The 13,751-nt window shown below is 43.5% G+C and overlaps 1 pseudogene; it reads right to left on the reverse strand.

Annotated features, from left to right (window-relative positions):
* The window catches only part of LOC121433855, an 82,423-nt pseudogene extending 79,398 nt beyond the window's left edge, over nucleotides 1-3,025 (reverse strand).
* Nucleotides 3,026-13,751: the final 10,726 nt, after the last annotated feature.

Consider the following 13,751-nt stretch of genomic DNA (forward strand, 5'->3'; position numbering starts at 1 on the left):
GTCAATCTTGTGAGAACTCATGGGCTCCATGAGACCTACGGTAATTTCTCTCCTGAGAGCATGTCCCTGCAGTGACCTAAGGGCTTCCTGGCAGTCTTCACCCTTGGAAGCTTCCACAGCGTTTCTCAGCATAGCTACACTGAGGACCAAGCCTCCAGCACACAAGCCTGTGGGACACACCACATTTAAACAATAGACGTGGGGGGGGCAGTCCTAACATCTCGGACTCCCAGACACCACTCATTTCCATATCTGCACTTAGTAGCACCTACCCAGGAGGGGTCTAGACCTGGCAATTTATCTTATTTTATGCTACGGCTGAGGACACAGAGGCTGAGGGCAATAAGACAATTGTCAAAGTCCTTCCTGGAAGGGCTCCAAGTAAGTTCTTCTGACTCCAAGGTCAGCAATGTTTTCCTTCCAATAACCCATTATCCCTCATTATGTGAAATTAGAAATATCAAGGGTACACTAACCCATGCAATGGAGTAAACATAGTTTCTCTTGTGAAGTCTGAGAAATCCAAACAGCCTATCTTTTGGTACCAAGTGACCTACCCCACAATTCTGTTGGCTTATAAAATGCTCAAATGCTCAAGTCCTATGTTTAGATAGAATTCTCAATGGATATATTCTTCCTTCTATTTAAGCGCAAATGGAATCTCTCAACATCAAGTGGAAAAACCGTCTAAATGTGTCCTTCAGTCAGCTACAGGACAGTGGAATGATGTAAGTGGATTTCACGATCTGAAAATTCTTCCCCGAAACCACAGGTTTACTCCTAAGGTGTAAGATGAATCATGCCCAAAGGCGTCTGTGCATAAACACGAGTCTGGCTGGCCACGCTACATCTAGCATCGCCTCTAAAAGCAAACAGAAGGGCAGACTTTCCAATCAGATCATGTATTTGCCTGAAAATCTATAGACAGAAGGTATGTGTGGCCTCTTCCTCTGACTAGCCTTAGTGGCAAAATTAGGGTGAGATCTTTGCGTGCTTGGAGCGATAGTCTCTCCCCGTGGGATAGCTTTCTCTCTTGAGAATACTGGGACACAGAGCCTGACGTTGTAGCACATGTATGGGATCACTTAGCCCATATCCCCTAGAGATCCAGAGCGTGGAAAGAAGGTGTGTGTTTGCTTGACGGAGGTTTCATGAAAATTCATCCTTGTGCCATGTCGGGTATGTGGCTCTGGAAAACAAAGTCCAGCCACATCACTAGCTGCATGTCCGTGTGGGCTTGCAATAGGCCCTCTTGACGGGCTGGAGTCAGACTTGATAAACTGGATTTTGTTCATTCTGCACTGCAATTGAAAAAAAGCTGCACGTGGCAGCTTATGAATTGTGTCTCCCAGCAGGCGCTAAAAGACAAGTAGAGAGGGGGTGGCCAGTGTGTGTGAAGCCCCCCCTGCAGAATCGGCTTGGGACATACAATAACATCTATGTGTAGCCCAGAAGCCTGCAGACTGCTTCCCAGTGAGCAAGTGACCACGGGCAAGCAGGCCGAGGGAAGGTCAGAGAAGCTTTTGTTAACTGTTTATCTTAGAGACTGGTTTGTCTGTTGGGGGGAAAACAAACAAAGTCCTTGCTCGTGTGCGGCAGCCTAATTTTTTTCTCCCCCATATCTCCATTTCTAATTCTCCAAAGTATCTATTCCCTTTAATTTGAGGAGTCAGTTCAAGGTGAGTTTGTGTACACCTGGGGCAAGACAGAAATCCCAGGGTGCTCAGCCCCTTCCTGTTATCATCCTTTACTGAAGTATTTCAATAGCCAGAATGCACAGCTAAAGATACCAGTACCATGTGTTCAGACTCCTTTGGCTTTGGAGTTTTGTAAAGCTATCTAATGAGATATCAGTTCTCAGGTCTTGTTTGGCAATGTCATTTCAAAGTTCTCCCTGAGTTCAGGGCAGGTAGTGAAGTCCAGCCATGACTGCATGCTTAGCCTCCCTGGATAGCTGGTTGGCAAAAGAAAACCCCAAACTTTCTGGACACCTCTTGCTGGTTTTGCAAAGTTAGATGAGCAAAACAGAAGCTGGGAACCCAGCTGCAGGAGCAGGAAGAGGCTGTAGGATTTATCACGCGGAGGCTCAGTTTTCTGGAATCACCTTTGGCATTCTGGCAATCCTAGACAGAGGGAGGTCGTCTTTAGCCAAATCCACTTTTCCCAGATGAGCAGCTGGAATTCTATCTGCTCATTAGGGGTTGTGCTTACTTTTTGCCATTCCCCTGTCCCTCGTTACATAGATGGTAGGCAATCTTAATTCCACAACAAAAATGATCCATCTCTGTATCATGTTACCTGGCCCAAAAAGGCCAAAATAGAGAGTAGAGAATACTGGAGCATGAACTAAAATGTCCCTTCCAAGCTGTCTAGAAACAAGGTTCCCTGCCTGAGCGTAATTGTCACAGTTTTCCCATTGATAAGTCAGTTTGCAAGAATCCAGACATCAGCAAAGGCACAGAGGGACTTAGTGTGGGTTCACAGAGCCCTGTCCATCTTCTACACCTGAACTTAGAAAATGCAATGTTATTTTTTTTTAAATCTCTGGAACAAGCAACAATAACCACTTTTAAAAATCTCCAACTTGCATCTATTGTTATGGTCATCTCTTCTGTTTATAGACAATCCGAAACAGTTCCTTGGGAGGACGTTTGTGGGAAAACACAACTGTGACAAAAGGAAAGCCTTAGCTGCGACCATAGGTTCCTGCCTGTCTTTGATGCCAGAGAACAGCTGTGCCCTCCCCTCCCAGAAGTGGACGTGGTAGGTACTCACCTGTCATTAGAGTGTAGTAATTGGGATAGGAGAGGCTGGGGAAGTCCGGAGTCAAGTAATCCACTTTGACTCCCCTGCTCACAATCTCTCTGAAGCCAGGCAAGGATGCCAGGACCTCCTCACTGATGTAGTCTGAGCGAAAGCTGTCCAGGAGAAACACCAGGAGCTTCCGGTGGGCAGAAGCTGGCCAGACCAGGCTGAGCCCAAACACCAGCAGGACGGCCCCGAGCTTTACTGCCATGCTGCCAGGGGCCTGTCAGAGCTGACTGGCACCACTGTCCCCTGTGAAGCCCGAGGATGGAGAGCCTGGAGCTGTTCTCTAGTCTAGGGGCTGGACCTTGAGCTGCTGCTCTTCCTAAGCCAACTTCACTTGTGGGGATTTAAAGGAACAGCACTCCATTTTTTAAAAACGTTCCTGTTCACCCCTACCAAGTCCAGAGACTGACCCCTCTGCATAGGCTGTGCTCTCTGACACCCTAGAATTAACACGAAGGGAGAAAGCAAAACCTCGTTGTTTTGGTGAACGGTCTATAAATATAAACATCCGTGAAGAAGCGAAGGCTTGGAAGATGACAAAGTCAACTCTTAAATTTGCAATTGTGCTAACCAAAGGGAGGAGCTGGGGAGAAGGGAAGTCTTTGAACTTGTGCTGCCTGATTTAAACCTTCTGACCTCTTCTCTTAATCATTCAGTAACCCCAAACTCTTAACTTAGAATATAAACTAGAGGGTGTGAACATTTACACGGGCTCTAGTGAGCTATGAAGTCCCGTCACAGCCATAGTCTTTGAAAACAAATGACTTATCTAGGTCTCTTCCGTTGAATTTTGTCTTCATATGCCCGGAAATGCAATGCTATTGTTTTATTTTTTCAGATGCAAATAAACTATTGGTGCCTAGCACTCACCTGGAAGAGGCGTTGCTAAACAGAGATGCTACCAGAGGAGCCAGAGAGAAGATTCTACAGCTGGATCTGAAGAGGTCAGACCTAACAGGTTCGTCTTGGGCAGCATTGCCCACGAGGCTGAAACAGAGATGGAGGATGCCACTTTGACATGGAACAAGAACTTGAAACAACCAAGCAAGTCCAACACAGGAACAAGTAGTCAGAGGAGCCTCTCCCAGGAGGAGGGCTAGGAAGGGGAGAAGGTACAGGTCCTCTAGGAGATAGATGGTCAGGACGAAGTCCCCAGGTCACAGGAACTCTCTACAGTGGTTCTTCCATCTGGGGCAAAACTAAACAATATGTTTATGTAAAAGCTAATAAAATATGTGTAGCCACAGAAACAACTTAGAAAATATTGGGTTGTGTTGGCGTTATAGGGAAGCTTGGATCCTGAGGAACCATGCAAGCGTGGTCAGCCTGTGGTCTCCCTCATCTCCAGGGCACTGACCAGCCGCTTGCCTTCTCCCGCTTCACCGTTCCCTCATGTTGAAAGTCAAACCTTCACGTGGCACCACGGATAAAAAGAAATTAGTCATCCAGGCAGTGGTGGCACACACCTTTAATCCCAGCACTTGGAAGACAGAGGCCATTGGATCTCTATGAGTTCGAGGCCTGCCTGGTCTACAGAGAGAGTGCGAGGACAGGCTCCGAAGCTACACAGAAAAACCCTGTCTTGAAAACAAACAAACAAAAAGGAATTGGCCAACTGACATTTCAGTTGACTTGGACAAGAATGAAACTTTTTTTCTCCAATGAAAGAAAATGCTTTTATAATTAAATCCACTTTTTTTCTTTTTAAAAATAGAAAAAGGGTAGTTTATCCTTAATGTGTATTAGTTTGGAAACACAATTTTATTCTTGCTTTGTTTTTCAAGACAGGGTTTCTCTGTGTAGCCTTGGCTGTCCTGGAACGCGCTCTGTAGACGAGGTTGGCCTTGAACTCACGGAGGTGTACCTTCCTCTGCCTCCGGAGTGCTGGGATTAAAGGTGTACACTACCACCACCTGCCTTTCCAATTTTAGTCTTATCTATTTGAATAGTCATATATTGTTGTTTTACTAAATAGAAAAGATGAGAGATGTGAAGGAAGGGGACAGGGAGGAAAAGAATGAAGAATTGAAAGGAGTAGAGAGGAGGAGAGGGAGGGAGGGAAGGAAGGAGGGAAAGGGGGAAGGAGGGGGGAGGGAGGGAGGGAAAGGACGCGTACTAATAACTGGTGGGGGCCCAGCCATGGGCATTACACATCTAAAAAGAACTCCCTACAAAGAAGCCCAAGGAAGCTGCAGACTCAGCTGGACCCTGAAGCCTGAGTTTTGCTAGCCGGGCAAGTCCACATATTTGCCTTGGTGTTACCCCAGCTTAGCTCAGGAGAGAATCAGTGGTCAGACTTTGGAAACGAGCATAAAATGACTGTGGCATTTCTCTGCCCTGTTAGAGAGCAGGCGAGCTTGCTGCCTAGTTTGACTTTTCACTTTCGCCTTTTTATCTCTGCAACATTGTTATGTTATTATTGTTAAGAATGTAACACTTAACGTAGCCACATTTTCTGTTTCAGCGTCTTCAGCTCTCACTAAAATATCAAGTAATTCTTCTGCTCTTGGCAACATCTACAAAACCTGGCTTCTTATAAAGAGAATTTTTATGTTTTATCAAGATAATTGTGTTTCCCACTAAGCTTGTCAAATTTACACTTAGGAAATTGAGTATACATATCTACCTCGCTTGCCTTTCTTTTGTCAGTCTTGGTAATATAGTTCCCAGGATTATTTATTCAATTTTCAGTTTACACACTGACTCCTTTGTAGTCCTCTTAATTTCCTCAGTGTTTGTCTTTCAATATGTTGGTTTTATCTCTGCTTTGGGTCTTGTCTTACAACTGTTTAAATTATATTATTTTAATTAATAATTAATTAATTATGTGACCTTTGGGAGGGGTCACAGATCAGATATTCTGCATAGCAGACATTTACACTGCAATTCATAATAGCTGCAAAATTATAGTTATGAAGTAACAATAAAGACAATCTTATGGTTGGGGATCTCCACCACATGAGGAACTGTAATGCAGGGTCACAGCATCCGGAAGGCTGAAAACCTCTGCCATACAGGAACACTGCTTACTGCCTTCTCCCTCACAGTATCTCAGCTTGCTCTCTTATACATCCCATGACCACCTGTCTAGAACTGACACCACCCACACTGGGCTTGACCCTCCCACATTGATCATCAATCAACAAAATGTCCTCCAGGCTTGCCTGCAGGCCAATCTACAATTCCCCAGTTGGGCTTCCCTCTTTCCAAGTGATTCCAGTTTATGTCAAGTTGACAAAGATCAACCAGACCAATTACTAACTGGGTTCATCTGTCCAAAATAAAAACCTAACATTCCAGAAAATGCTTGCAGGAAAATAGAAGAGACTACAGTAAGACTTTACATTTTCTTTTCAGAAAAGAACCTAAGAAAAAGTCTCAGATAAGTAAATCTAAACCCATGGTCCACATGGCTTCTGATTCTGGCTTTTGGAATCATTCCACTGGGGAGTCAGCTGGTACCACTAATACCTTACCTTTGACCCAGCAGGCAAATCTGGGATCCAAACTGAGAGAACCATTTTTTCCCCTAACAGTCCTTCCCATCCAGCAATTACCCAAGACAGGACCGGATTTGAGAGACACAAGTCTGCCTTTTTATCTACACAGATTGTGGAGGACCGCCCATTTCAGGCCCTGTCACTGCAGACATGTCTCTGCGTACTCCTAGAGAGAGCAGTGTGGGCCACTTTGCTACAATTCCTGGATAAGGTGTTGGGATATTTAGAGTACAATAAATCTGCCCCCTGTCCCCAGGAAGGGAAGGCTTCCAGATATGAAAGCAGAGACCTTTCCCTCCTGATCTCTCAATGGAATTCAATTTGGAAATTCAACCTTGAATATTTGTGACGTAGAGTGATTCTAACTCTGAACGTCAACTTTCTTTAAAAGTGGGGGAGGTGGGTGGGGGACTTGGAGATGAAAAAATAGTTCAGTGGTTAAGTGCACTGACTTTTTAACCAGTGTAGGAAACCAGCATAGAGACAGCGAAAATAGTATAAAGCCCACCTTAAATGTAGGCAGGCACAATGGACCCTCCAGACATTGTCCACTCTCATCTTGAGTGCTCCACCAGAATGTTCTTTGGCCATACCCACTCTCAGCCTCTTCTGGTCTGATTGACAGCCCTCACTTAGCTATCCACAACCATCTGTAACTCTAGTCCCAAGCATCCAATTCCCCGTCTGGCCCCCACGGGCATCACACAACCATGGTGCATGGATATACATATAGGTGAAACACTCATATGTATAAACTAATAAAAACAATTTTTAGAAAGGGTCTTACTTTGTGTGTTGTTTCCAATATACAAAAGCAAGGAAGTATTTCCTTTAGAGAAAATCGTGTGTAGATATACCTCGATTTATGACAGTATTATATTCCAAAACTCCAAACCTATGAGGCAAAAGTATCAAAGGTTGAAAATTCAATCAATACTTTAGACCTACTAAACACAACTTAGCACCACAGTGCCCCACAGGGTATCATTACGTCACATCAGTGATCACAGAGTGTCTGCCACCCTGCTATGGCTTCCCATCAGCTCTTCAGTCTTTGTGAAAGACTGTTGAAAGAATTTAGATGAGACAAATAGAACACGGTCTAAAAGATATGCTGGGTTTGTTATAAAATGAAGTACTCACAAGGGCTGAAAGTAGGCAATGGCAAAATGAACCCTTGTACGGGGCAAACTCTCAGGGCTGAGAGCGGGTGTGACCTCAGAACATTCTGATAGAGCACTGTGGTAGTCTGAATGTAACTGGCCCCCATAAGTTCAAAGAGAGTGGCATTATTAGGAGGTGTGGCTTCGCTGGAGTTGGTGTGGCCTCAAAGGAAGTGTATCACTGCTGGGGTGGGCTTTGAGATTTCCTTTGCTCAAGCTACACTCAGTGTGACACTCAGACTCCTTCCTGTTGCCTGCAGATCAAGCTGTAGAACTCTCACCTACCTCCCAAGCACCTTGTCAGCCTGCAGCCCACCGTGCTTCGGCCATGACAATAATGAACTAAACCTCTGAACTGTAAGTGAGCCTCCATTAGTTGCCATGGTCACGGTGTCTCGTCACAGCAACAGAAACCCTAACTAAGACAAGAACTCTTTCAAAAGGACGAAAGAGGATAAGGTCATTGTGCTAGCCTACATTTTTGGAAGACCTCACACTATTTCCAGTCTCTATGTCAGTTTCTACAGAGGCATTTTCCTGGCAAGTGATTAACAAACTCTTTAGAATTAACTTTTAAGGGGAAGTCTCTCTATCAGAAAGCCTCTGCATAAATAGAAATCTTATAAGGATTGATAGAAATCTTATATTTAGTTATTAATGACATTTTGGCAGCCCATATACATGTTTCCACTCCAGGTCACAGATCTGACTCAGATGCTATTCTTTGGATCAGCAACCAGAGTTTTACAACATCACTTCCTGGTTTGACAGGCAGCTGGTTATGAGGGAGGAGACCATCCCTAATGACCGTGGAGTCTGCTAATACCTAACCAGCTATGTAACACCAAGAGCACATTGCTGATTCCCAGCTTTGAGCACCACACAGCAAACTGCTGACGTGGGAGAAGAGCAGACACAGAGTTCAGTTTCCAGGGGGTTCATATCACTCAGATAATCGTATGTCAACACTGAACAATGAAAAGACAGCAAAGTTTTTTTTTTTCATTGCTTTACTTCTCTTTATTTTTTTTTAAATGAGAAAAGGAGAAAAAAAAACAAACAAGTTTCCACCTCCTCCCAGCCTCCCATTTCCCTCCCCCTCCTCCCACCCTTCTCCCTCTCCCCCCACTCCTTTCCCCCTCCCTCTCCAGTCCAAAGAGCAGTCAGGGTTTTCTGCCCTGAGGAAAGTCCTAGGTCCTCCCCCCTCTGTCCATATCTAGGAAGGTGAACATCCAAACTGGCTAGGCTCCCACAAAGCCAGCACATTAAGTAGGATCAAAACCCCATGCCATTGTCCTTGACAGCAAAGTTTTATAAGGAAAAAAATCATAGATTCCCCTCTACTGAAACTGGAGTCATTGGAGCTGGGGAGAATGAGACAGATAGACAGACAAACAGACAGACAGACAGATGCATATATATATATATATACATATGTATACATATACACAATAAATATATACACACATTCTCACAAACATGAACGTGTACATGTGCATACACACCCACACAAAGAGAAAGAGAGAGAGAGAGAGAGAGAGAGAGCTCAAGAAACTTGAAAAAGAAAGCATTAGGGAAAAATTTTTCAGTAGATCCAAGTGACTGCCAAAGGTTATTTAACAGTATTACAACAAGCCAATTTCTTAGTTTTGGTAACAGTACTAGGTTTCATTATAGTGATAAAAATGGAGTTTATGGGAACCATCTACATTGTGCTGAAAATCCTTCAGGAAATCTAAATTTTTTTTCATAATACACAGTTTTTTGTTTTGTTTTTAATTGTGATTAGAATCCTGGTCATCAGTAGGAGGTTGCAGGGAGCATAAAAGTGTCTTTGAAAATACCAAACAATAGAGTAACAACTGCCCATTGTTTAGAAGCTAGGAGGAAGGCTTTCTCAAAATGTATCTAGCTGGCTACCTTATGAACCAAATCTGCAATTACTTGCTTTTTGTCATAGCAAAGTGTCTTAAGTGTCCTCGCTAAAGCAGGAGGAGATTGTCTGTAGTATCCAGACAGCTTATAATCCTTAACCCAAAGCAAGCAAAGCAACACACTCAAGTTTGTTAAAGGAACCCATGGAAAGCATAGTTAGTCCCTGGAAAATATGAGCGCCATTTTTCATAGGAGTTTTGTTCACCCGCTTGCCCAGGGAAGATAGTCACTACCCTTGCCTGTCTCACACTGACACTGGTAAATGCTCAGCCAGTATTAACAGATTGTGTTGATTCTCAGAGCTAGAATATGGCTCATTGATATTCCTTCCTGTGAAATAAAGGTCTGTTTCAAATTAAAATGCAATGTCCATATACCAGAGCAATCACAGCTCATCACATCAGTTATACCTGAAAAATAGAAGGCGATATGTACAAAAATTAGACAGAGAGGATTAGCACCTCGGATAGAATATATGGTGAATACTGAAATATCAGTAAAGAAAAAAATATGAAAAAAGGGGCAGGAGACATGAAGAGCCAAGTAGCAGAGCAAGAACAGCAAATGGCTAGGAAAGTTACTAAATGTTCAGTCTCGCAGTAGTGAGGAAAATAAAGCACCAAATACAGACTTACCGTTCTGTTGTCTGTCAGGTTGGGACATGAGGCCCTTCGATGATCCTGGCAGGATTATGGCGCATTTGAAAACTGAGTAGCATCAGCTGGCAAGTTCTGGCACTCGGTCCCCTCCTAGGACTTCCGCTCCTGGGAACGTTCCAAGGAGCAGCGTAGACCCTACTCAGCAGCACTGAGGACCAGTCAGCATTCTTCCGCCGTTCAGCACGCACCTTGGTTGTGCTCACTGACTTTCTTCCGTACTTCCACTTCCCTGTTTGTAAAATGAGTAAAACGAGGATCTTGCCGGTCATGGAACTCGCTCGTGTAGACCACGCTGGCCTCAAACTCACAAGAGATCCGCCTGCCTCTGCCTCCGGGAGTGCTGGGATTAAAGGTGTGCACCACCAATGCCCCGCCCAGAGTGGATAATTTTTATGTAAAGAAAACCTTCAATATGTGGTGTCTGTTCGAGTTTCATCGTAGGACAAAAGAAGCTCAGGGGAGAAAAGGATGTGTGGGGCATACACTTCCGGGTCACAGTCCATTATTGGTGGGGGGAAGTCAGGACAGGAAGCCGGGCGGGAGCTTGAAGCAGAAACCACAGAGCATATGCTGCTTGGCTTCCTTGTAAAACCCAGAGCCGCCTCACAGGCAATGGTACCTCCCACAGTGATGGAGGGGGGCTCCTATGTCAATCAACCACCAAGACAAACCCTTACACATGTGACCTAGTCAGTTACTCCATTGAAACTCCTTTCTCAAGCCACTCTAGGCTATATCTTGCTGTCAGTTAAAGCCAACTAGTACAGCATTCAGATGATTGACGTTACTCATGGGGTAAGTGGGAGCAACCTCCCAGTGCCTAGATTTTCCTGATGTTTCAGGTCCCATCCCCCTGCCCCACTTGAGGAGGAGATCTGTATCCTACACACCTGAATGCATTTGCTAAACTCCAGCAGACACATTCTGCTATGCCCTAGGGACATTCAGGTTGGCTTCCTTGCACGTGGAGACAGGTCCCTAGGTATTCATTTCAGCACTGTTTGCTAAGATAAAATACTAGAAAAAATTCTAAATATTGATTAACAAGAATATGCATCATTGATAGGTTTCATGCATGTTCAAATAGTAGAGATTGTATAACTCTTCAAAAAGTAAATTAGATAAATATTTAGATTTTGGTTGAGCTCAGGGACACCATCCAGTGGTATAAACCAGTTACAGCTGGATGCATGGGGCACACATGTTAATACACAAGTGTATAACACTCTACAGAGACAGCAAACATGCAAGGGAAAGCCAACAAGGTGCTGCATCTTTGAACATAATGTTCTACTTGTCTAAAAAGTTGACAATCTATTACAATTCTGTACTCCCAAAGGTTGGCTTATGGATATCATTTGTATTATGCCTTTTGTAGGCCAGACACTATTATAACAATTTTTAAAAAATCAGCAGGTTTTGGTGATTAATTGAACATGTGGGTGGTGAGGGAGAAGGAAGGCCGTTGGATGACTCCCAAGGTTCTGCCTTAGATGACAGAATAGAGCCATTTGTCAAGATCTGGACTATAGGGAAATTGCCATCTTTAAGCGTTCACCCCATCACATAAATCAGAAAAAGGAGGGATGTTAAGCTAATTTAAACCATGATCCAAGGTAACAAAGGAACTCTATCTTCTGCATAGACGGAGGGAGGTGATCTGAGCACGAGAGAAAAGAGCAAGCCATCCTAAATCCCTCCTCAAGCTCTCTGATACAAATGACCCCGTGTTCTTCCTTTATGTCTTCACTGGATAAATAGATACCATCACAGATACAGAGAAAAGGTTAATTGATGGGTAGTTACGAATTATAAAAAAGTTGACATGTTAAAAAAAGTTTAAAAATCAACCAACATGCTAATTCTTATTTCTTAGGAGAAGTGGGGGCAACGTTTGTCAAATGAATATGTTTTGAGTTTACATTTAAACTGTAAAATAGGAAGGATGACAGAGAACAGTGTGCTGATTTAAAACACCTTGATGGAAGAACTGCATGTCTTGGTTGTAGCAGAGTGAGACGATCTGATTTGAAGAAGGGACATAATTAGCAGCTGTAAACTCTAACCTTCTCATCCAGCAGAGAAAAAGCGGAGCTTCAAATAGGCAGAGGAGTGTGCCCTGGGAACATGAAGGGAAGCTGGTGGACTCCTCAACCTCCCTCGACAGTCTCCTTCCAGATTTCGGATTTATCCCATCTCTCTTTTCCCCACCACCTTCTATTGTTTATTGCTGGAAATATGTCTATTCTTTGCTCCTAGTGGCTTAGGTATATATCCTTTATATACCTTTGGGGTCACTGTGCTTCAGAATGAAAGTATTTTTTCTGATTTGAGAGAGACATTTTACAGAAGCAGTTGTAATAAAGGCTGAGACATCACAGGGTCATCAAGTTCGTTAATGTTGGCAACTAGTGGCTATTAATAACAGTCATTAAAATCAAGAGCATTATTACTGCAATATTTTTTTTCTTTTTACCTATTTTTTAAGGTCTGAAGATCAAATATTTTTAAAAGTGTTTTTTAGGAAGCTAATCATATATTTGACAAAAGTGTGTGTGTATGCACACACACATGTGCATGTATGTGTGTGAATGAGTGTGTCATAATTTGGTGTCATAAATAGTCGCAAATAAAAGCATAGTAAGTATATGTCCCTTAGTTGGTACAGGTAAAATCAGAGTTTCCTATCAAATAAATGACTAAACATGGACCTCAGATCCTTGCTGTGTTTTGAGATGTTAGATTTTAGAACCCAGAAAGTTTTAGATTGACAGGAAGACAAACAAGGTACCAGAGATTTCCTATATAGCCCCGATTGCCACATGCATAGCCTCGCCCACTCTTGGCCTCCCTCCTTGGTGTACACTGGTACATCCCATTGTCACATACGTGGTCATCGTTAACATCCAGTTTCACTTTTGGTATAGTTTCTGTTAGTCTGAGAAAAATGTATGATAAGTATCCACCACTGCATTTCCATGAAAGAGATTTTCACTCCCCTGAAAGTCATGCATGTTCAGTATGTTCACACCCCGCCTCCCAAGAAAGCCTTTGCATCTACTGATCAGCCTACTGTCTTCGAAGTTTTACAGTGGTTGACTTCATTCACGTGGTCATGTTCATCATTCCACGTCTTTTTACAGCCTCCTACTTCACCTCCTTTCAACACAGAAAATCTCACGATCTTGACAGCACAGCTTATGTGTCTCTTCACATAGTGAAGGACATCTTGGTTGCATCTAAGTTTTAGTAACTATGAATGAAACTTCCCTAAACATCCACTCAGAGGCTTGAGTATAGACGTGAGTTTTTCTCTCCTTTGGGGAGATGCCCAGGACTGGATTTGCTGCATTGAATGATAAGAATCTGTCTTCCAAATGGCTATGCCGTTCTGCCTTCATGGCAGGAATGAATGTGATTCCCAGAAGCCCAAAGCTCACCGAAATTTGGTAGTAGCATCTCACTATTGTCTCAGTTTGTATTTCTTTTACTTCACAATGGGCAGCCTCTTTTCTCATGCTTGCTTATCCATAACATTTTCTTTGGTGAAATGTCTGCTGAGGTCTTTGGCCCATGCCTTAATAGTTTGCTTGCCTTCTTTCTTGAAAGGAAGATTTATTTACTTCTTATCTTATGTGTATGTGTGTTTGCCTGCATGTGCACCACCACAGGGCCGGCTTGAC

Source organism: Microtus oregoni, unplaced genomic scaffold (assembly GCF_018167655.1).
Source record: "Microtus oregoni isolate MIOR12 unplaced genomic scaffold, Mior012 000041F_ref0000270, whole genome shotgun sequence".
Taxonomy (NCBI): domain Eukaryota; kingdom Metazoa; phylum Chordata; class Mammalia; order Rodentia; family Cricetidae; genus Microtus; species Microtus oregoni.